The sequence below is a fragment of the Strix uralensis genome, chromosome 16 (genome assembly GCF_047716275.1).
Source record: "Strix uralensis isolate ZFMK-TIS-50842 chromosome 16, bStrUra1, whole genome shotgun sequence".
In the NCBI taxonomy this organism is placed as follows: domain Eukaryota; kingdom Metazoa; phylum Chordata; class Aves; order Strigiformes; family Strigidae; genus Strix; species Strix uralensis.
Window position 1 is genome coordinate 807,984 of NC_133987.1, and position 24,505 is coordinate 832,488.

Sequence of the window (24,505 nt, forward strand, 5' to 3'; positions counted from 1 at the left end):
CACCTTCTCTGTGCCTGTTCACATTGCTTTGCAGAATCGCTTTTGTGCAGAAAACAGTAACACTTGTTCAGAACGAAAGAAAGCACAGAGCCCCAGATTTGCTGTTGTCCTGGAGAGCTTGCAGAGCACTGGGGAAAGGCAGGCAGAGAATTCCCTGCTAGCACCTTCTCTGTGCCTGGGAAGCACAAGTGTTCACATTGCTTCGCAGAATCGCTTTTGTGCAGAAAACAGTAACACTTGTTCAGAACGAAAGAAAGCACAGAGCCCCAGATTTTATGTTGTCCTGGAGAGCTTGCAGAGCACTGGGGAAAGGCAGGCAGAGAATTCCCTGCTAGCACCTTCTCTGTGCCTGGGAAGCACAAGTGTTCACATTGCTTTGCAGAATCGCTTTTGTGCAGAAAACAGTAACACTTGTTCAGAACGAAAGAAAGCACAGAGCCCCAGATTTTATGTTGTCCTGGAGAGCTTGCAGAGCACTGGGGAAAGGCAGGCAGAGAATTCCCTGCTAGCACCTTCTCTGTGCCTGTTCACATTGCTTCGCAGAATCGCTTTTGTGCAGAAAACAGTAACACTTGTTCAGAACGAAAGAAAGCACAGAGCCCCAGATTTTATGTTGTCCTGGAGAGCTTGCAGAGCACTGGGGAAAGGCAGGCAGAGAATTCCCTGCTAGCACCTTCTCTGTGCCTGGGAAGCAGAAGTGTTCACATTGCTTCGCAGAATCGCTTTTGTGCAGAAAACAGTAACACTTGTTCAGAACGAAAGAAAGCACAGAGCCCCAGATTTTATGTTGTCCTGGAGAGCTTGCAGAGCACTGGGGAAAGGCAGGCAGAGAATTCCCTGCTAGAACCTTCTCTGTGCCTGGGAAGCACAAGTGTTCACTTTGCTTCGCAGAATCGCTTTTGTGCAGAAAACAGTAACACTTGTTCAGAATGAAAGAAAGCACAGAACCCCAGATTTTATGTTGTCCTGGAGAGCTTGCAGAGCACTGAGGAAAGGCAGGCAGAGAATTCCCTGCTAGCACCTTCTCTGTGCCTGTTCACATTGCTTCGCAGAATCGCTTTTGTGCAGAAAACAGTAACACTTGTTCAGAACGAAAGAAAGCACAGAGCCCCAGATTTGCTGTTGTCCTGGAGAGCTTGCAGAGCACTGGGGAAAGGCAGGCAGAGAATTCCCTGCTAGCACCTTCTCTGTGCCTGGGAAGCACAAGTGTTCACATTGCTTCGCAGAATCGCTTTTGTGCAGAAAACAGTAACACTTGTTCAGAACGAAAGAAAGCACAGAGCCCCAGATTTTATGTTGTCCTGGAGAGCTTGCAGAGCACTGGGGAAAGGCAGGCAGAGAATTCCCTGCTAGCACCTTCTCTGTGCCTGGGAAGCACAAGTGTTCACATTGCTTCGCAGAATCGCTTTTGTGCAGAAAACAGTAACACTTGTTCAGAACGAAAGAAAGCACAGAGCCCCAGATTTGCTGTTGTCCTGGAGAGCTTGCAGAGCACTGGGGAAAGGCAGGCAGAGAATTCACTGCTAGCACCTTCTCTGTGCCTGGGAAGCACAAGTGTTCACATTGCTTCGCAGAATCGCTTTTGTGCAGAAAACAGTAACACTTGTTCAGAACGAAAGAAAGCACAGAGCCCCAGATTTTATGTTGTCCTGGAGAGCTTGCAGAGCACTGGGGAAAGGCAGGCAGAGAATTCCCTGCTAGCACCTTCTCTGTGCCTGGGAAGCAGAAGTGTTCACATTGCTTTGCAGAATCGCTTTTGTGCAGAAAACAGTAACACTTGTTCAGAATGAAAGAAAGCACAGAGCCCCAGATTTTATGTTGTCCTGGAGAGCTTGCAGAGCACTGGGGAAAGGCAGGCAGAGAATTCCCTGCTAGCACCTTCTCTGTGCCTGGGAAGCAGAAGTGTTCACATTGCTTTGCAGAATCGCTTTTGTGCAGAAAACAGTAACACTTGTTCAGAATGAAAGAAAGCACAGAACCCCAGATTTTATGTTGTCCTGGAGAGCTTGCAGAGCACTGGGGAAAGGCAGGCAGAGAATTCCCTGCTAGCACCTTCTCTGTGCCTGGGAAGCACAAGTGTTCACATTGCTTCGCAGAATCGCTTTTGTGCAGAAAACAGTAACACTTGTTCAGAACGAAAGAAAGCACAGAGCCCCAGATTTTATGTTGTCCTGGAGAGCTTGCAGAGCACTGGGGAAAGGCAGGCAGAGAATTCCCTGCTAGCACCTTCTCTGTGCCTGGGAAGCAGAAGTGTTCACATTGCTTCGCAGAATCGCTTTTGTGCAGAAAACAGTAACACTTGTTCAGAATGAAAGAAAGCACAGAACCCCAGATTTTATGTTGTCCTGGAGAGCTTGCAGAGCACTAAGGAAAGGCAGGCAGAGAATTCCCTGCTAGCACCTTCTCTGTGCCTGTTCACATTGCTTCGCAGAATCGCTTTTGTGCAGAAAACAGTAACACTTGTTCAGAACGAAAGAAAGCACAGAGCCCCAGATTTGCTGTTGTCCTGGAGAGCTTGCAGAGCACTGGGGAAAGGCAGGCAGAGAATTCACTGCTAGCACCTTCTCTGTGCCTGGGAAGCACAAGTGTTCACATTGCTTCGCAGAATCGCTTTTGTGCAGAAAACAGTAACACTTGTTCAGAACGAAAGAAAGCACAGAGCCCCAGATTTTATGTTGTCCTGGAGAGCTTGCAGAGCACTAAGGAAAGGCAGGCAGAGAATTCCCTGCTAGCACCTTCTCTGTGCCTGTTCACATTGCTTCGCAGAATCGCTTTTGTGCAGAAAACAGTAACACTTGTTCAGAACGAAAGAAAGCACAGAGCCCCAGATTTGCTGTTGTCCTGGAGAGCTTGCAGAGCACTGGGGAAAGGCAGGCAGAGAATTCACTGCTAGCACCTTCTCTGTGCCTGGGAAGCACAAGTGTTCACATTGCTTCGCAGAATCGCTTTTGTGCAGAAAACAGTAACACTTGTTCAGAACGAAAGAAAGCACAGAGCCCCAGATTTTATGTTGTCCTGGAGAGCTTGCAGAGCACTGGGGAAAGGCAGGCAGAGAATTCCCTGCTAGCACCTTCTCTGTGCCTGGGAAGCAGAAGTGTTCACATTGCTTCGCAGAATCGCTTTTGTGCAGAAAACAGTAACACTTGTTCAGAATGAAAGAAAGCACAGAACCCCAGATTTTATGTTGTCCTGGAGAGCTTGCAGAGCACTAAGGAAAGGCAGGCAGAGAATTCCCTGCTAGCACCTTCTCTGTGCCTGTTCACATTGCTTCGCAGAATCGCTTTTGTGCAGAAAACAGTAACACTTGTTCAGAACGAAAGAAAGCACAGAGCCCCAGATTTGCTGTTGTCCTGGAGAGCTTGCAGAGCACTGGGGAAAGGCAGGCAGAGAATTCACTGCTAGCACCTTCTCTGTGCCTGGGAAGCACAAGTGTTCACATTGCTTCGCAGAATCGCTTTTGTGCAGAAAACAGTAACACTTGTTCAGAACGAAAGAAAGCACAGAGCCCCAGATTTTATGTTGTCCTGGAGAGCTTGCAGAGCACTGGGGAAAGGCAGGCAGAGAATTCCCTGCTAGCACCTTCTCTGTGCCTGGGAAGCAGAAGTGTTCACATTGCTTTGCAGAATCGCTTTTGTGCAGAAAACAGTAACACTTGTTCAGAATGAAAGAAAGCACAGAGCCCCAGATTTTATGTTGTCCTGGAGAGCTTGCAGAGCACTGGGGAAAGGCAGGCAGAGAATTCCCTGCTAGCACCTTCTCTGTGCCTGGGAAGCAGAAGTGTTCACATTGCTTTGCAGAATCGCTTTTGTGCAGAAAACAGTAACACTTGTTCAGAATGAAAGAAAGCACAGAACCCCAGATTTTATGTTGTCCTGGAGAGCTTGCAGAGCACTGGGGAAAGGCAGGCAGAGAATTCCCTGCTAGCACCTTCTCTGTGCCTGGGAAGCACAAGTGTTCACATTGCTTCGCAGAATCGCTTTTGTGCAGAAAACAGTAACACTTGTTCAGAACGAAAGAAAGCACAGAGCCCCAGATTTTATGTTGTCCTGGAGAGCTTGCAGAGCACTGGGGAAAGGCAGGCAGAGAATTCCCTGCTAGCACCTTCTCTGTGCCTGGGAAGCAGAAGTGTTCACATTGCTTCGCAGAATCGCTTTTGTGCAGAAAACAGTAACACTTGTTCAGAATGAAAGAAAGCACAGAACCCCAGATTTTATGTTGTCCTGGAGAGCTTGCAGAGCACTAAGGAAAGGCAGGCAGAGAATTCCCTGCTAGCACCTTCTCTGTGCCTGTTCACATTGCTTCGCAGAATCGCTTTTGTGCAGAAAACAGTAACACTTGTTCAGAACGAAAGAAAGCACAGAGCCCCAGATTTGCTGTTGTCCTGGAGAGCTTGCAGAGCACTGGGGAAAGGCAGGCAGAGAATTCCCTGCTAGCACCTTCTCTGTGCCTGGGAAGCACAAGTGTTCACATTGCTTCGCAGAATCGCTTTTGTGCAGAAAACAGTAACACTTGTTCAGAACGAAAGAAAGCACAGAGCCCCAGATTTTATGTTGTCCTGGAGAGCTTGCAGAGCACTGGGGAAAGGCAGGCAGAGAATTCCCTGCTAGCACCTTCTCTGTGCCTGGGAAGCACAAGTGTTCACATTGCTTCGCAGAATCGCTTTTGTGCAGAAAACAGTAACACTTGTTCAGAACGAAAGAAAGCACAGAGCCCCAGATTTTATGTTGTCCTGGAGAGCTTGCAGAGCACTGGGGAAAGGCAGGCAGAGAATTCCCTGCTAGCACCTTCTCTGTGCCTGGGAAGCAGAAGTGTTCACATTGCTTCGCAGAATCGCTTTTGTGCAGAAAACAGTAACACTTGTTCAGAACGAAAGAAAGCACAGAGCCCCAGATTTTATGTTGTCCTGGAGAGCTTGCAGAGCACTGGGGAAAGGCAGGCAGAGAATTCCCTGCTAGCACCTTCTCTGTGCCTGGGAAGCAGAAGTGTTCACATTGCTTTGCAGAATCGCTTTTGTGCAGAAAACAGTAACACTTGTTCAGAACGAAAGAAAGCACAGAGCCCCAGATTTTATGTTGTCCTGGAGAGCTTGCAGAGCACTGGGGAAAGGCAGGCAGAGAATTCCCTGCTAGCACCTTCTCTGTGCCTGGGAAGCACAAGTGTTCACATTGCTTCGCAGAATCGCTTTTGTGCAGAAAACAGTAACACTTGTTCAGAACGAAAGAAAGCACAGAGCCCCAGATTTTATGTTGTCCTGGAGAGCTTGCAGAGCACTGGGGAAAGGCAGGCAGAGAATTCCCTGCTAGCACCTTCTCTGTGCCTGGGAAGCACAAGTGTTCACATTGCTTCGCAGAATCGCTTTTGTGCAGAAAACAGTAACACTTGTTCAGAACGAAAGAAAGCACAGAGCCCCAGATTTTATGTTGTCCTGGAGAGCTTGCAGAGCACTGGGGAAAGGCAGGCAGAGAATTCCCTGCTAGCACCTTCTCTGTGCCTGTTCACATTGCTTCGCAGAATCGCTTTTGTGCAGAAAACAGTAACACTTGTTCAGAACGAAAGAAAGCACAGAGCCCCAGATTTGCTGTTGTCCTGGAGAGCTTGCAGAGCACTGGGGAAAGGCAGGCAGAGAATTCCCTGCTAGCACCTTCTCTGTGCCTGGGAAGCACAAGTGTTCACATTGCTTCGCAGAATCGCTTTTGTGCAGAAAACAGTAACACTTGTTCAGAACGAAAGAAAGCACAGAGCCCCAGATTTTATGTTGTCCTGGAGAGCTTGCAGAGCACTGGGGAAAGGCAGGCAGAGAATTCCCTGCTAGCACCTTCTCTGTGCCTGGGAAGCAGAAGTGTTCACATTGCTTCGCAGAATCGCTTTTGTGCAGAAAACAGTAACAGTTGTTCAGAACGAAAGAAAGCACAGAGCCCCAGATTTTATGTTGTCCTGGAGAGCTTGCAGAGCACTGGGGAAAGGCAGGCAGAGAATTCCCTGCTAGCACCTTCTCTGTGCCTGGGAAGCAGAAGTGTTCACATTGCTTTGCAGAATCGCTTTTGTGCAGAAAACAGTAACACTTGTTCAGAACGAAAGAAAGCACAGAGCACCAGATTTTATGTTGTCCTGGAGAGCTTGCAGAGCACTGGGGAAAGGCAGGCAGAGAATTCCCTGCTAGCACCTTCTCTGTGCCTGGGAAGCACAAGTGTTCACATTGCTTCGCAGAATCGCTTTTGTGCAGAAAACAGTAACACTTGTTCAGAACGAAAGAAAGCACAGAGCCCCAGATTTTATGTTGTCCTGGAGAGCTTGCAGAGCACTGGGGAAAGGCAGGCAGAGAATTCCCTGCTAGCACCTTCTCTGTGCCTGGGAAGCACAAGTGTTCACATTGCTTCGCAGAATCGCTTTTGTGCAGAAAACAGTAACACTTGTTCAGAACGAAAGAAAGCACAGAGCCCCAGATTTTATGTTGTCCTGGAGAGCTTGCAGAGCACTGGGGAAAGGCAGGCAGAGAATTCCCTGCTAGCACCTTCTCTGTGCCTGTTCACATTGCTTCGCAGAATCGCTTTTGTGCAGAAAACAGTAACACTTGTTCAGAATGAAAGAAAGCACAGAGCCCCAGATTTTATGTTGTCCTGGAGAGCTTGCAGAGCACTGGGGAAAGGCAGGCAGAGAATTCCCTGCTAGCACCTTCTCTGTGCCTGGGAAGCAGAAGTGTTCACATTGCTTTGCAGAATCGCTTTTGTGCAGAAAACAGTAACACTTGTTCAGAACGAAAGAAAGCACAGAGCCCCAGATTTTATGTTGTCCTGGAGAGCTTGCAGAGCACTGGGGAAAGGCAGGCAGAGAATTCCCTGCTAGCACCTTCTCTGTGCCTGGGAAGCACAAGTGTTCACATTGCTTCGCAGAATCGCTTTTGTGCAGAAAACAGTAACACTTGTTCAGAACGAAAGAAAGCACAGAGCCCCAGATTTGCTGTTGTCCTGGAGAGCTTGCAGAGCACTGGGGAAAGGCAGGCAGAGAATTCCCTGCTAGCACCTTCTCTGTGCCTGGGAAGCACAAGTGTTCACATTGCTTCGCAGAATCGCTTTTGTGCAGAAAACAGTAACACTTGTTCAGAATGAAAGAAAGCACAGAACCCCAGATTTTATGTTGTCCTGGAGAGCTTGCAGAGCACTAAGGAAAGGCAGGCAGAGAATTCCCTGCTAGCACCTTCTCTGTGCCTGTTCACATTGCTTTGCAGAATCGCTTTTGTGCAGAAAACAGTAACACTTGTTCAGAACGAAAGAAAGCACAGAGCCCCAGATTTGCTGTTGTCCTGGAGAGCTTGCAGAGCACTGGGGAAAGGCAGGCAGAGAATTCCCTGCTAGCACCTTCTCTGTGCCTGGGAAGCACAAGTGTTCACATTGCTTCGCAGAATCGCTTTTGTGCAGAAAACAGTAACACTTGTTCAGAACGAAAGAAAGCACAGAGCCCCAGATTTTATGTTGTCCTGGAGAGCTTGCAGAGCACTGGGGAAAGGCAGGCAGAGAATTCCCTGCTAGCACCTTCTCTGTGCCTGGGAAGCACAAGTGTTCACATTGCTTTGCAGAATCGCTTTTGTGCAGAAAACAGTAACACTTGTTCAGAACGAAAGAAAGCACAGAGCCCCAGATTTTATGTTGTCCTGGAGAGCTTGCAGAGCACTGGGGAAAGGCAGGCAGAGAATTCCCTGCTAGCACCTTCTCTGTGCCTGTTCACATTGCTTCGCAGAATCGCTTTTGTGCAGAAAACAGTAACACTTGTTCAGAACGAAAGAAAGCACAGAGCCCCAGATTTTATGTTGTCCTGGAGAGCTTGCAGAGCACTGGGGAAAGGCAGGCAGAGAATTCCCTGCTAGCACCTTCTCTGTGCCTGGGAAGCAGAAGTGTTCACATTGCTTCGCAGAATCGCTTTTGTGCAGAAAACAGTAACACTTGTTCAGAACGAAAGAAAGCACAGAGCCCCAGATTTTATGTTGTCCTGGAGAGCTTGCAGAGCACTGGGGAAAGGCAGGCAGAGAATTCCCTGCTAGAACCTTCTCTGTGCCTGGGAAGCACAAGTGTTCACTTTGCTTCGCAGAATCGCTTTTGTGCAGAAAACAGTAACACTTGTTCAGAATGAAAGAAAGCACAGAACCCCAGATTTTATGTTGTCCTGGAGAGCTTGCAGAGCACTGAGGAAAGGCAGGCAGAGAATTCCCTGCTAGCACCTTCTCTGTGCCTGTTCACATTGCTTCGCAGAATCGCTTTTGTGCAGAAAACAGTAACACTTGTTCAGAACGAAAGAAAGCACAGAGCCCCAGATTTGCTGTTGTCCTGGAGAGCTTGCAGAGCACTGGGGAAAGGCAGGCAGAGAATTCCCTGCTAGCACCTTCTCTGTGCCTGGGAAGCACAAGTGTTCACATTGCTTCGCAGAATCGCTTTTGTGCAGAAAACAGTAACACTTGTTCAGAACGAAAGAAAGCACAGAGCCCCAGATTTTATGTTGTCCTGGAGAGCTTGCAGAGCACTGGGGAAAGGCAGGCAGAGAATTCCCTGCTAGCACCTTCTCTGTGCCTGGGAAGCACAAGTGTTCACATTGCTTCGCAGAATCGCTTTTGTGCAGAAAACAGTAACACTTGTTCAGAACGAAAGAAAGCACAGAGCCCCAGATTTGCTGTTGTCCTGGAGAGCTTGCAGAGCACTGGGGAAAGGCAGGCAGAGAATTCCCTGCTAGCACCTTCTCTGTGCCTGGGAAGCAGAAGTGTTCACATTGCTTTGCAGAATCGCTTTTGTGCAGAAAACAGTAACACTTGTTCAGAACGAAAGAAAGCACAGAGCCCCAGATTTTATGTTGTCCTGGAGAGCTTGCAGAGCACTAAGGAAAGGCAGGCAGAGAATTCCCTGCTAGCACCTTCTCTGTGCCTGTTCACATTGCTTCGCAGAATCGCTTTTGTGCAGAAAACAGTAACACTTGTTCAGAACGAAAGAAAGCACAGAGCCCCAGATTTGCTGTTGTCCTGGAGAGCTTGCAGAGCACTGGGGAAAGGCAGGCAGAGAATTCACTGCTAGCACCTTCTCTGTGCCTGGGAAGCACAAGTGTTCACATTGCTTCGCAGAATCGCTTTTGTGCAGAAAACAGTAACACTTGTTCAGAACGAAAGAAAGCACAGAGCCCCAGATTTTATGTTGTCCTGGAGAGCTTGCAGAGCACTGGGGAAAGGCAGGCAGAGAATTCCCTGCTAGCACCTTCTCTGTGCCTGGGAAGCAGAAGTGTTCACATTGCTTTGCAGAATCGCTTTTGTGCAGAAAACAGTAACACTTGTTCAGAATGAAAGAAAGCACAGAGCCCCAGATTTTATGTTGTCCTGGAGAGCTTGCAGAGCACTGGGGAAAGGCAGGCAGAGAATTCCCTGCTAGCACCTTCTCTGTGCCTGGGAAGCAGAAGTGTTCACATTGCTTTGCAGAATCGCTTTTGTGCAGAAAACAGTAACACTTGTTCAGAATGAAAGAAAGCACAGAACCCCAGATTTTATGTTGTCCTGGAGAGCTTGCAGAGCACTGGGGAAAGGCAGGCAGAGAATTCCCTGCTAGCACCTTCTCTGTGCCTGGGAAGCACAAGTGTTCACATTGCTTCGCAGAATCGCTTTTGTGCAGAAAACAGTAACACTTGTTCAGAACGAAAGAAAGCACAGAGCCCCAGATTTTATGTTGTCCTGGAGAGCTTGCAGAGCACTGGGGAAAGGCAGGCAGAGAATTCCCTGCTAGCACCTTCTCTGTGCCTGGGAAGCAGAAGTGTTCACATTGCTTCGCAGAATCGCTTTTGTGCAGAAAACAGTAACACTTGTTCAGAATGAAAGAAAGCACAGAACCCCAGATTTTATGTTGTCCTGGAGAGCTTGCAGAGCACTGGGGAAAGGCAGGCAGAGAATTCCCTGCTAGCACCTTCTCTGTGCCTGTTCACATTGCTTCGCAGAATCGCTTTTGTGCAGAAAACAGTAACACTTGTTCAGAACGAAAGAAAGCACAGAGCCCCAGATTTTATGTTGTCCTGGAGAGCTTGCAGAGCACTGGGGAAAGGCAGGCAGAGAATTCCCTGCTAGCACCTTCTCTGTGCCTGGGAAGCAGAAGTGTTCACATTGCTTCGCAGAATCGCTTTTGTGCAGAAAACAGTAACACTTGTTCAGAACGAAAGAAAGCACAGAGCCCCAGATTTTATGTTGTCCTGGAGAGCTTGCAGAGCACTGGGGAAAGGCAGGCAGAGAATTCCCTGCTAGCACCTTCTCTGTGCCTGGGAAGCACAAGTGTTCACATTGCTTCGCAGAATCGCTTTTGTGCAGAAAACAGTAACACTTGTTCAGAACGAAAGAAAGCACAGAGCCCCAGATTTGCTGTTGTCCTGGAGAGCTTGCAGAGCACTGGGGAAAGGCAGGCAGAGAATTCCCTGCTAGCACCTTCTCTGTGCCTGGGAAGCAGAAGTGTTCACATTGCTTCGCAGAATCGCTTTTGTGCAGAAAACAGTAACACTTGTTCAGAATGAAAGAAAGCACAGAACCCCAGATTTTATGTTGTCCTGGAGAGCTTGCAGAGCACTAAGGAAAGGCAGGCAGAGAATTCCCTGCTAGCACCTTCTCTGTGCCTGTTCACATTGCTTCGCAGAATCGCTTTTGTGCAGAAAACAGTAACACTTGTTCAGAACGAAAGAAAGCACAGAGCCCCAGATTTGCTGTTGTCCTGGAGAGCTTGCAGAGCACTGGGGAAAGGCAGGCAGAGAATTCACTGCTAGCACCTTCTCTGTGCCTGGGAAGCACAAGTGTTCACATTGCTTCGCAGAATCGCTTTTGTGCAGAAAACAGTAACACTTGTTCAGAACGAAAGAAAGCACAGAGCCCCAGATTTTATGTTGTCCTGGAGAGCTTGCAGAGCACTGGGGAAAGGCAGGCAGAGAATTCCCTGCTAGCACCTTCTCTGTGCCTGGGAAGCAGAAGTGTTCACATTGCTTTGCAGAATCGCTTTTGTGCAGAAAACAGTAACACTTGTTCAGAATGAAAGAAAGCACAGAGCCCCAGATTTTATGTTGTCCTGGAGAGCTTGCAGAGCACTGGGGAAAGGCAGGCAGAGAATTCCCTGCTAGCACCTTCTCTGTGCCTGGGAAGCAGAAGTGTTCACATTGCTTTGCAGAATCGCTTTTGTGCAGAAAACAGTAACACTTGTTCAGAATGAAAGAAAGCACAGAACCCCAGATTTTATGTTGTCCTGGAGAGCTTGCAGAGCACTGGGGAAAGGCAGGCAGAGAATTCCCTGCTAGCACCTTCTCTGTGCCTGGGAAGCACAAGTGTTCACATTGCTTCGCAGAATCGCTTTTGTGCAGAAAACAGTAACACTTGTTCAGAACGAAAGAAAGCACAGAGCCCCAGATTTTATGTTGTCCTGGAGAGCTTGCAGAGCACTGGGGAAAGGCAGGCAGAGAATTCCCTGCTAGCACCTTCTCTGTGCCTGGGAAGCAGAAGTGTTCACATTGCTTCGCAGAATCGCTTTTGTGCAGAAAACAGTAACACTTGTTCAGAATGAAAGAAAGCACAGAACCCCAGATTTTATGTTGTCCTGGAGAGCTTGCAGAGCACTAAGGAAAGGCAGGCAGAGAATTCCCTGCTAGCACCTTCTCTGTGCCTGTTCACATTGCTTCGCAGAATCGCTTTTGTGCAGAAAACAGTAACACTTGTTCAGAACGAAAGAAAGCACAGAGCCCCAGATTTGCTGTTGTCCTGGAGAGCTTGCAGAGCACTGGGGAAAGGCAGGCAGAGAATTCACTGCTAGCACCTTCTCTGTGCCTGGGAAGCACAAGTGTTCACATTGCTTCGCAGAATCGCTTTTGTGCAGAAAACAGTAACACTTGTTCAGAACGAAAGAAAGCACAGAGCCCCAGATTTTATGTTGTCCTGGAGAGCTTGCAGAGCACTGGGGAAAGGCAGGCAGAGAATTCCCTGCTAGCACCTTCTCTGTGCCTGGGAAGCACAAGTGTTCACATTGCTTCGCAGAATCGCTTTTGTGCAGAAAACAGTAACACTTGTTCAGAACGAAAGAAAGCACAGAGCCCCAGATTTTATGTTGTCCTGGAGAGCTTGCAGAGCACTGGGGAAAGGCAGGCAGAGAATTCCCTGCTAGCACCTTCTCTGTGCCTGGGAAGCAGAAGTGTTCACATTGCTTCGCAGAATCGCTTTTGTGCAGAAAACAGTAACAGTTGTTCAGAACGAAAGAAAGCACAGAGCCCCAGATTTTATGTTGTCCTGGAGAGCTTGCAGAGCACTGGGGAAAGGCAGGCAGAGAATTCCCTGCTAGCACCTTCTCTGTGCCTGGGAAGCAGAAGTGTTCACATTGCTTTGCAGAATCGCTTTTGTGCAGAAAACAGTAACACTTGTTCAGAACGAAAGAAAGCACAGAGCACCAGATTTTATGTTGTCCTGGAGAGCTTGCAGAGCACTGGGGAAAGGCAGGCAGAGAATTCCCTGCTAGCACCTTCTCTGTGCCTGGGAAGCACAAGTGTTCACATTGCTTCGCAGAATCGCTTTTGTGCAGAAAACAGTAACACTTGTTCAGAACGAAAGAAAGCACAGAGCCCCAGATTTTATGTTGTCCTGGAGAGCTTGCAGAGCACTGGGGAAAGGCAGGCAGAGAATTCCCTGCTAGCACCTTCTCTGTGCCTGGGAAGCACAAGTGTTCACATTGCTTCGCAGAATCGCTTTTGTGCAGAAAACAGTAACACTTGTTCAGAACGAAAGAAAGCACAGAGCCCCAGATTTTATGTTGTCCTGGAGAGCTTGCAGAGCACTGGGGAAAGGCAGGCAGAGAATTCCCTGCTAGCACCTTCTCTGTGCCTGTTCACATTGCTTCGCAGAATCGCTTTTGTGCAGAAAACAGTAACACTTGTTCAGAACGAAAGAAAGCACAGAGCCCCAGATTTGCTGTTGTCCTGGAGAGCTTGCAGAGCACTGGGGAAAGGCAGGCAGAGAATTCACTGCTAGCACCTTCTCTGTGCCTGGGAAGCACAAGTGTTCACATTGCTTCGCAGAATCGCTTTTGTGCAGAAAACAGTAACACTTGTTCAGAACGAAAGAAAGCACAGAGCCCCAGATTTTATGTTGTCCTGGAGAGCTTGCAGAGCACTGGGGAAAGGCAGGCAGAGAATTCCCTGCTAGCACCTTCTCTGTGCCTGGGAAGCAGAAGTGTTCACATTGCTTCGCAGAATCGCTTTTGTGCAGAAAACAGTAACACTTGTTCAGAACGAAAGAAAGCACAGAGCCCCAGATTTTATGTTGTCCTGGAGAGCTTGCAGAGCACTGGGGAAAGGCAGGCAGAGAATTCCCTGCTAGCACCTTCTCTGTGCCTGGGAAGCAGAAGTGTTCACATTGCTTCGCAGAATCGCTTTTGTGCAGAAAACAGTAACAGTTGTTCAGAACGAAAGAAAGCACAGAGCCCCAGATTTTATGTTGTCCTGGAGAGCTTGCAGAGCACTGGGGAAAGGCAGGCAGAGAATTCCCTGCTAGCACCTTCTCTGTGCCTGGGAAGCAGAAGTGTTCACATTGCTTTGCAGAATCGCTTTTGTGCAGAAAACAGTAACACTTGTTCAGAACGAAAGAAAGCACAGAGCACCAGATTTTATGTTGTCCTGGAGAGCTTGCAGAGCACTGGGGAAAGGCAGGCAGAGAATTCCCTGCTAGCACCTTCTCTGTGCCTGGGAAGCACAAGTGTTCACATTGCTTCGCAGAATCGCTTTTGTGCAGAAAACAGTAACACTTGTTCAGAACGAAAGAAAGCACAGAGCCCCAGATTTTATGTTGTCCTGGAGAGCTTGCAGAGCACTGGGGAAAGGCAGGCAGAGAATTCCCTGCTAGCACCTTCTCTGTGCCTGTTCACATTGCTTCGCAGAATCGCTTTTGTGCAGAAAACAGTAACACTTGTTCAGAATGAAAGAAAGCACAGAGCCCCAGATTTTATGTTGTCCTGGAGAGCTTGCAGAGCACTGGGGAAAGGCAGGCAGAGAATTCCCTGCTAGCACCTTCTCTGTGCCTGGGAAGCAGAAGTGTTCACATTGCTTCGCAGAATCGCTTTTGTGCAGAAAACAGTAACACTTGTTCAGAATGAAAGAAAGCACAGAACCCCAGATTTTATGTTGTCCTGGAGAGCTTGCAGAGCACTAAGGAAAGGCAGGCAGAGAATTCCCTGCTAGCACCTTCTCTGTGCCTGTTCACATTGCTTTGCAGAATCGCTTTTGTGCAGAAAACAGTAACACTTGTTCAGAACGAAAGAAAGCACAGAGCCCCAGATTTGCTGTTGTCCTGGAGAGCTAGCAGAGCACTGGGGAAAGGCAGGCAGAGAATTCCCTGCTAGCACCTTCTCTGTGCCTGGGAAGCACAAGTGTTCACATTGCTTCGCAGAATCGCTTTTGTGCAGAAAACAGTAACACTTGTTCAGAACGAAAGAAAGCACAGAGCCCCAGATTTTATGTTGTCCTGGAGAGCTTGCAGAGCACTGGGGAAAGGCAGGCAGAGAATTCCCTGCTAGCACCTTCTCTGTGCCTGGGAAGCACAAGTGTTCACATTGCTTTGCAGAATCGCTTTTGTGCAGAAAACAGTAACACTTGTTCAGAACGAAAGAAAGCACAGAGCCCCAGATTTTATGTTGTCCTGGAGAGCTTGCAGAGCACTGGGGAAAGGCAGGCAGAGAATTCCCTGCTAGCACCTTCTCTGTGCCTGTTCACATTGCTTCGCAGAATCGCTTTTGTGCAGAAAACAGTAACACTTGTTCAGAACGAAAGAAAGCACAGAGCCCCAGATTTTATGTTGTCCTGGAGAGCTTGCAGAGCACTGGGGAAAGGCAGGCAGAGAATTCCCTGCTAGCACCTTCTCTGTGCCTGGGAAGCAGAAGTGTTCACATTGCTTCGCAGAATCGCTTTTGTGCAGAAAACAGTAACACTTGTTCAGAACGAAAGAAAGCACAGAGCCCCAGATTTTATGTTGTCCTGGAGAGCTTGCAGAGCACTGGGGAAAGGCAGGCAGAGAATTCCCTGCTAGAACCTTCTCTGTGCCTGGGAAGCACAAGTGTTCACTTTGCTTCGCAGAATCGCTTTTGTGCAGAAAACAGTAACACTTGTTCAGAATGAAAGAAAGCACAGAACCCCAGATTTTATGTTGTCCTGGAGAGCTTGCAGAGCACTGAGGAAAGGCAGGCAGAGAATTCCCTGCTAGCACCTTCTCTGTGCCTGTTCACATTGCTTCGCAGAATCGCTTTTGTGCAGAAAACAGTAACACTTGTTCAGAACGAAAGAAAGCACAGAGCCCCAGATTTGCTGTTGTCCTGGAGAGCTTGCAGAGCACTGGGGAAAGGCAGGCAGAGAATTCCCTGCTAGCACCTTCTCTGTGCCTGGGAAGCACAAGTGTTCACATTGCTTCGCAGAATCGCTTTTGTGCAGAAAACAGTAACACTTGTTCAGAACGAAAGAAAGCACAGAGCCCCAGATTTTATGTTGTCCTGGAGAGCTTGCAGAGCACTGGGGAAAGGCAGGCAGAGAATTCCCTGCTAGCACCTTCTCTGTGCCTGGGAAGCACAAGTGTTCACATTGCTTCGCAGAATCGCTTTTGTGCAGAAAACAGTAACAGTTGTTCAGAACGAAAGAAAGCACAGAGCCCCAGATTTGCTGTTGTCCTGGAGAGCTTGCAGAGCACTGGGGAAAGGCAGGCAGAGAATTCCCTGCTAGCACCTTCTCTGTGCCTGGGAAGCAGAAGTGTTCACATTGCTTCGCAGAATCGCTTTTGTGCAGAAAACAGTAACACTTGTTCAGAATGAAAGAAAGCACAGAACCCCAGATTTTATGTTGTCCTGGAGAGCTTGCAGAGCACTAAGGAAAGGCAGGCAGAGAATTCCCTGCTAGCACCTTCTCTGTGCCTGTTCACATTGCTTCGCAGAATCGCTTTTGTGCAGAAAACAGTAACACTTGTTCAGAACGAAAGAAAGCACAGAGCCCCAGATTTGCTGTTGTCCTGGAGAGCTTGCAGAGCACTGGGGAAAGGCAGGCAGAGAATTCACTGCTAGCACCTTCTCTGTGCCTGGGAAGCACAAGTGTTCACATTGCTTCGCAGAATCGCTTTTGTGCAGAAAACAGTAACACTTGTTCAGAACGAAAGAAAGCACAGAGCCCCAGATTTTATGTTGTCCTGGAGAGCTTGCAGAGCACTGGGGAAAGGCAGGCAGAGAATTCCCTGCTAGCACCTTCTCTGTGCCTGGGAAGCAGAAGTGTTCACATTGCTTTGCAGAATCGCTTTTGTGCAGAAAACAGTAACACTTGTTCAGAATGAAAGAAAGCACAGAGCCCCAGATTTTATGTTGTCCTGGAGAGCTTGCAGAGCACTGGGGAAAGGCAGGCAGAGAATTCCCTGCTAGCACCTTCTCTGTGCCTGGGAAGCAGAAGTGTTCACATTGCTTGGCAGAATCGCTTTTGTGCAGAAAACATTAACACTTGTTCAGAACGAAAGAAAGCACAGAGCACCAGATTTTATGTTGTCCTGGAGAGCTTGCAGAGCACTGGGGAAAGGCAGGCAGAGAATTCCCTGCTAGCACCTTCTCTGTGCCTGGGAAGCACAAGTGTTCACATTGCTTCGCAGAATCGCTTTTGTGCAGAAAACAGTAACACTTGTTCAGAACGAAAGAAAGCACAGAGCCCCAGATTTTATGTTGTCCTGGAGAGCTTGCAGAGCACTGGGGAAAGGCAGGCAGAGAATTCCCTGCTAGCACCTTCTCTGTGCCTGGGAAGCAGAAGTGTTCACATTGCTTCGCAGAATCGCTTTTGTGCAGAAAACAGTAACACTTGTTCAGAACGAAAGAAAGCACAGAGCCCCAGATTTTATGTTGTCCTGGAGAGCTTGCAGAGCACTGGGGAAAGGCAGGCAGAGAATTCCCTGCTAGCACCTTCTCTGTGCCTGGGAAGCAGAAGTGTTCACATTGCTTCGCAGAATCGCTTTTGTGCAGAAAACAGTAACACTTGTTCAGAACGAAAGAAAGCACAGAGCCCCAGATTTTATGTTGTCCTGGAGAGCTTGCAGAGCACTGGGGAAAGGCAGGCAGAGAATTCCCTGCTAGAACCTTCTCTGTGCCTGGGAAGCACAAGTGTTCACTTTGCTTCGCAGAATCGCTTTTGTGCAGAAAACAGTAACACTTGTTCAGAATGAAAGAAAGCACAGAACCCCAGATTTTATGTTGTCCTGGAGAGCTTGCAGAGCACTGAGGAAAGGCAGGCAGAGAATTCCCTGCTAGCACCTTCTCTGTGCCTGTTCACATTGCTTCGCAGAATCGCTTTTGTGCAGAAAACAGTAACACTTGTTCAGAACGAAAGAAAGCACAGAGCCCCAGATTTGCTGTTGTCCTGGAGAGCTTGCAGAGCACTGGGGAAAGGCAGGCAGAGAATTCCCTGCTAGCACCTTCTCTGTGCCTGGGAAGCACAAGTGTTCACATTGCTTCGCAGAATCGCTTTTGTGCAGAAAACAGTAACACTTGTTCAGAACGAAAGAAAGCACAGAGCCCCAGATTTTATGTTGTCCTGGAGAGCTTGCAGAGCACTGGGGAAAGGCAGGCAGAGAATTCCCTGCTAGCACCTTCTCTGTGCCTGGGAAGCACAAGTGTTCACATTGCTTCGCAGAATCGCTTTTGTGCAGAAAACAGTAACACTTGTTCAGAACGAAAGAAAGCACAGAGCCCCAGATTTTATGTTGTCCTGGAGAGCTTGCAGAGCACTGGGGAAAGGCAGGCAGAGAATTCCCTGCTAGCACCTTCTCTGTGCCTGGGAAGCAGAAGTGTTCACATTGCTTCGCAGAATCGCTTTTGTGCAGAAAACAGTAACACTTGTTCAGAACGAAAGAAAGCACAGAGCCCCAGATTTTATGTTGTCCTGGAGAGCTTGCAGAGCACTGAGGAAAGGCAGGCAGAGAATTCCCTGCTAGCACCTTCTCTGTGCCTGGGAAGCAGAAGTGTTCACATTGCTTTGCAGAATCGCTTTTGTGCAGAAAACAGTAACACTTGTTCAGAACGAAAGAAAGCACAGAGCACCAGATTTTATGTTGTCCTGGAGAGCTTGCAGAGCACTGGGGAAAGGCAGGCAGAGAATTCCCTGCTAGCACCTTCTCTGTGCCTGGGAAGCACAAGTGTTCACATTGCTTCGCAGAATCGCTTTTGTGCAGAAAACAGTAACACTTGTTCAGAACGAAAGAAAGCACAGAGCCCCAGATTTTATGTTGTCCTGGAGAGCTTGCAGAGCACTGGGGAAAGGCAGGCAGAGAATTCCCTGCTAGCACCTTCTCTGTGCCTGGGAAGCAGAAGTGTTCACATTGCTTTGCAGAATCGCTTTTGTGCAGAAAACAGTAACACTTGTTCAGAATGAAAGAAAGCACAGAGCCCCAGATTTTATGTTGTCCTGGAGAGCTTGCAGAGCACTGGGGAAAGGCAGGCAGAGAATTCCCTGCTAGCACCTTCTCTGTGCCTGGGAAGCAGAAGTGTTCACATTGCTTGGCAGAATCGCTTTTGTGCAGAAAACATTAACACTTGTTCAGAACGAAAGAAAGCACAGAGCACCAGATTTTATGTTGTCCTGGAGAGCTTGCAGAGCACTGGGGAAAGGCAGGCAGAGAATTCCCTGCTAGCACCTTCTCTGTGCCTGGGAAGCACAAGTGTTCACATTGCTTCGCAGAATCGCTTTTGTGCAGAAAACAGTAACACTTGTTCAGAACGAAAGAAAGCACAGAGCCCCAGATTTTATGTTGTCCTGGAGAGCTTGCAGAGCACTGGGGAAAGGCAGGCAGAGAATTCCCTGCTAGCACCTTCTCTGTGCCTGGGAAGCAGAAGTGTTCACATTGCTTCGCAGAATCGCTTTTGTGCAGAAAACAGTAACACTTGTTCAGAACGAAAGAAAGCACAGAGCCCCAGATTTTATGTTGTCCTGGAGAGCTTGCAGAGCACTGGGGAAAGGCAGGCAGAGAATTCCCTGCTAGAACCTTCTCTGTGCCTGGGAAGCACAAGTGTTCACTTTGCTTCGCAGAATCGCTTTTGTGCAGAAAACAGTAACACTTGTTCAGAATGAAAGAAAGCACAGAACCCCAGATTTTATGTTGTCCTGGAGAGCTTGCAGAGCACTGAGGAAAGGCAGGCAGAGAATTCCCTGCTAGCACCTTCTCTGTGCCTGTTCACATTGCTTCGCAGAATCGCTTTTGTGCAGAAAACAGTAACACTTGTTCAGAACGAAAGAAAGCACAGAGCCCCAGATTTGCTGTTGTCCTGGAGAGCTTGCAGAGCACTGGGGAAAGGCAGGCAGAGAATTCCCTGCTAGCACCTTCTCTGTGCCTGGGAAGCACAAGTGTTCACATTGCTTCGCAGAATCGCTTTTGTGCAGAAAACAGTAACACTTGTTCAGAACGAAAGAAAGCACAGAGCCCCAGATTTTATGTTGTCCTGGAGAGCTTGCAGAGCACTGGGGAAAGGCAGGCAGAGAATTCCCTGCTAGCACCTTCTCTGTGCCTGGGAAGCACAAGTGTTCACATTGCTTCGCAGAATCGCTTTTGTGCAGAAAACAGTAACACTTGTTCAGAACGAAAGAAAGCACAGAGCCCCAGATTTTATGTTGTCCTGGAGAGCTTGCAGAGCACTGGGGAAAGGCAGGCAGAGAATTCCCTGCTAGCACCTTCTCTGTGCCTGGGAAGCAGAAGTGTTCACATTGCTTCGCAGAATCGCTTTTGTGCAGAAAACAGTAACAGTTGTTCAGAACGAAAGAAAGCACAGAGCCCCAGATTTTATGTTGTCCTGGAGAGCTTGCAGAGCACTGGGGAAAGGCAGGCAGAGAATTCCCTGCTAGCACCTTCTCTGTGCCTGGGAAGCAGAAGTGTTCACATTGCTTTGCAGAATCGCTTTTGTGCAGAAAACAGTAACACTTGTTCAGAACGAAAGAAAGCACAGAGCACCAGATTTTATGTTGTCCTGGAGAGCTTGCAGAGCACTGGGGAAAGGCAGGCAGAGAATTCCCTGCTAGCACCTTCTCTGTGCCTGGGAAGCACAAGTGTTCACATTGCTTCGCAGAATCGCTTTTGTGCAGAAAACAGTAACACTTGTTCAGAACGAAAGAAAGCACAGAGCCCCAGATTTTATGTTGTCCTGGAGAGCTTGCAGAGCACTGGGGAAAGGCAGGCAGAGAATTCCCTGCTAGCACCTTCTCTGTGCCTGGGAAGCACAAGTGTTCACATTGCTTCGCAGAATCGCTTTTGTGCAGAAAACAGTAACACTTGTTCAGAACGAAAGAAAGCACAGAGCCCCAGATTTTATGTTGTCCTGGAGAGCTTGCAGAGCACTGGGGAAAGGCAGGCAGAGAATTCCCTGCTAGCACCTTCTCTGTGCCTGTTCACATTGCTTCGCAGAATCGCTTTTGTGCAGAAAACAGTAACACTTGTTCAGAACGAAAGAAAGCACAGAGCCCCAGATTTGCTGTTGTCCTGGAGAGCTTGCAGAGCACTGGGGAAAGGCAGGCAGAGAATTCACTGCTAGCACCTTCTCTGTGCCTGGGAAGCACAAGTGTTCACATTGCTTCGCAGAATCGCTTTTGTGCAGAAAACAGTAACACTTGTTCAGAACGAAAGAAAGCACAGAGCCCCAGATTTTATGTTGTCCTGGAGAGCTTGCAGAGCACTGGGGAAAGGCAGGCAGAGAATTCCCTGCTAGCACCTTCTCTGTGCCTGGGAAGCACAAGTGTTCACATTGCTTCGCAGAATCGCTTTTGTGCAGAAAACAGTAACACTTGTTCAGAACGAAAGAAAGCACAGAGCCCCAGATTTTATGTTGTCCTGGAGAGCTTGCAGAGCACTGGGGAAAGGCAGGCAGAGAATTCCCTGCTAGCACCTTCTCTGTGCCTGTTCACATTGCTTCGCAGAATCGCTTTTGTGCAGAAAACAGTAACACTTGTTCAGAACGAAAGAAAGCACAGAGCCCCAGATTTGCTGTTGTCCTGGAGAGCTTGCAGAGCACTGGGGAAAGGCAGGCAGAGAATTCCCTGCTAGCACCTTCTCTGTGCCTGGGAAGCACAAGTGTTCACATTGCTTCGCAGAATCGCTTTTGTGCAGAAAACAGTAACACTTGTTCAGAACGAAAGAAAGCACAGAGCCCCAGATTTTATGTTGTCCTGGAGAGCTTGCAGAGCACTGGGGAAAGGCAGGCAGAGAATTCCCTGCTAGCACCTTCTCTGTGCCTGGGAAGCAGAAGTGTTCACATTGCTTCGCAGAATCGCTTTTGTGCAGAAAACAGTAACACTTGTTCAGAACGAAAGAAAGCACAGAGCCCCAGATTTTATGTTGTCCTGGAGAGCTTGCAGAGCACTGGGGAAAGGCAGGCAGAGAATTCCCTGCTAGCACCTTCTCTGTGCCTGGGAAGCAGAAGTGTTCACATTGCTTCGCAGAATCGCTTTTGTGCAGAAAACAGTAACAGTTGTTCAGAACGAAAGAAAGCACAGAGCCCCAGATTTTATGTTGTCCTGGAGAGCTTGCAGAGCACTGGGGAAAGGCAGGCAGAGAATTCCCTGCTAGCACCTTCTCTGTGCCTGGGAAGCAGAAGTGTTCACATTGCTTTGCAGAATCGCTTTTGTGCAGAAAACAGTAACACTTGTTCAGAACGAAAGAAAGCACAGAGCACCAGATTTTATGTTGTCCTGGAGAGCTTGCAGAGCACTGGGGAAAGGCAGGCAGAGAATTCCCTGCTAGCACCTTCTCTGTGCCTGGGAAGCACAAGTGTTCACATTGCTTCGCAGAATCGCTTTTGTGCAGAAAACAGTAACACTTGTTCAGAACGAAAGAAAGCACAGAGCCCCAGATTTTATGTTGTCCTGGAGAGCTTGCAGAGCACTGGGGAAAGGCAGGCAGAGAATTCCCTGCTAGCACCTTCTCTGTGCCTGTTCACATTGCTTCGCAGAATCGCTTTTGTGCAGAAAACAGTAACACTTGTTCAGAATGAAAGAAAGCACAGAGCCCCAGATTTTATGTTGTCCTGGAGAGCTTGCAGAGCACTGGGGAAAGGCAGGCAGAGAATTCCCTGCTAGCACCTTCTCTGTGCCTGGGAAGCAGAAGTGTTCACATTGCTTTGCAGAATCGCTTTTGTGCAGAAAACAGTAACACTTGTTCAGAACGAAAGAAAGCACAGAGCCCCAGATTTTATGTTGTCCTGGAGAGCTTGCAGAGCACTGGGGAAAGGCAGGCAGAGAATTCCCTGCTAGCACCTTCTCTGTGCCTGGGAAGCACAAGTGTTCACATTGCTTCGCAGAATCGCTTTTGTGCAGAAAACAGTAACACTTGTTCAGAACGAAAGAAAGCACAGAGCCCCAGATTTGCTGTTGTCCTGGAGAGCTTGCAGAGCACTGGGGAAAGGCAGGCAGAGAATTCCCTGCTAGCACCTTCTCTGTGCCTGGGAAGCAGAAGTGTTCACATTGCTTCGCAGAATCGCTTTTGTGCAGAAAACAGTAACACTTGTTCAGAATGAAAGAAAGCACAGAACCCCAGATTTTATGTTGTCCTGGAGAGCTTGCAGAGCACTAAGGAAAGGCAGGCAGAGAATTCCCTGCTAGCACCTTCTCTGTGCCTGTTCACATTGCTTTGCAGAATCGCTTTTGTGCAGAAAACAGTAACACTTGTTCAGAACGAAAGAAAGCACAGAGCCCCAGATTTGCTGTTGTCCTGGAGAGCTAGCAGAGCACTGGGGAAAGGCAGGCAGAGAATTCCCTGCTAGCACCTTCTCTGTGCCTGGGAAGCACAAGTGTTCACATTGCTTCGCAGAATCGCTTTTGTGCAGAAAACAGTAACACTTGTTCAGAACGAAAGAAAGCACAGAGCCCCAGATTTTATGTTGTCCTGGAGAGCTTGCAGAGCACTGGGGAAAGGCAGGCAGAGAATTCCCTGCTAGCACCTTCTCTGTGCCTGGGAAGCACAAGTGTTCACATTGCTTTGCAGAATCGCTTTTGTGCAGAAAACAGTAACACTTGTTCAGAACGAAAGAAAGCACAGAGCCCCAGATTTTATGTTGTCCTGGAGAGCTTGCAGAGCACTGGGGAAAGGCAGGCAGAGAATTCCCTGCTAGCACCTTCTCTGTGCCTGTTCACATTGCTTCGCAGAATCGCTTTTGTGCAGAAAACAGTAACACTTGTTCAGAACGAAAGAAAGCACAGAGCCCCAGATTTTATGTTGTCCTGGAGAGCTTGCAGAGCACTGGGGAAAGGCAGGCAGAGAATTCCCTGCTAGCACCTTCTCTGTGCCTGGGAAGCAGAAGTGTTCACATTGCTTCGCAGAATCGCTTTTGTGCAGAAAACACTAACACTTGTTCAGAACGAAAGAAAGCACAGAGCCCCAGATTTTATGTTGTCCTGGAGAGCTTGCAGAGCACTGGGGAAAGGCAGGCAGAGAATTCCCTGCTAGAACCTTCTCTGTGCCTGGGAAGCACAAGTGTTCACTTTGCTTCGCAGAATCGCTTTTGTGCAGAAAACAGTAACACTTGTTCAGAATGAAAGAAAGCACAGAACCCCAGATTTTATGTTGTCCTGGAGAGCTTGCAGAGCACTGAGGAAAGGCAGGCAGAGAATTCCCTGCTAGCACCTTCTCTGTGCCTGTTCACATTGCTTCGCAGAATCGCTTTTGTGCAGAAAACAGTAACACTTGTTCAGAACGAAAGAAAGCACAGAGCCCCAGATTTGCTGTTGTCCTGGAGAGCTTGCAGAGCACTGGGGAAAGGCAGGCAGAGAATTCCCTGCTAGCACCTTCTCTGTGCCTGGGAAGCACAAGTGTTCACATTGCTTCGCAGAATCGCTTTTGTGCAGAAAACAGTAACACTTGTTCAGAACGAAAGAAAGCACAGAGCCCCAGATTTTATGTTGTCCTGGAGAGCTTGCAGAGCACTGGGGAAAGGCAGGCAGAGAATTCCCTGCTAGCACCTTCTCTGTGCCTGGGAAGCACAAGTGTTCACATTGCTTCGCAGAATCGCTTTTGTGCAGAAAACAGTAACACTTGTTCAGAACGAAAGAAAGCACAGAGCCCCAGATTTGCTGTTGTCCTGGAGAGCTTGCAGAGCACTGGGGAAAGGCAGGCAGAGAATTCCCTGCTAGCACCTTCTCTGTGCCTGGGAAGCAGAAGTGTTCACATTGCTTCGCAGAATCGCTTTTGTGCAGAAAACAGTAACACTTGTTCAGAATGAAAGAAAGCACAGAACCCCAGATTTTATGTTGTCCTGGAGAGCTTGCAGAGCACTAAGGAAAGGCAGGCAGAGAATTCCCTGCTAGCACCTTCTCTGTGCCTGTTCACATTGCTTCGCAGAATCGCTTTTGTGCAGAAAACAGTAACACTTGTTCAGAACGAAAGAAAGCACAGAGCCCCAGATTTGCTGTTGTCCTGGAGAGCTTGCAGAGCACTGGGGAAAGGCAGGCAGAGAATTCACTGCTAGCACCTTCTCTGTGCCTGGGAAGCACA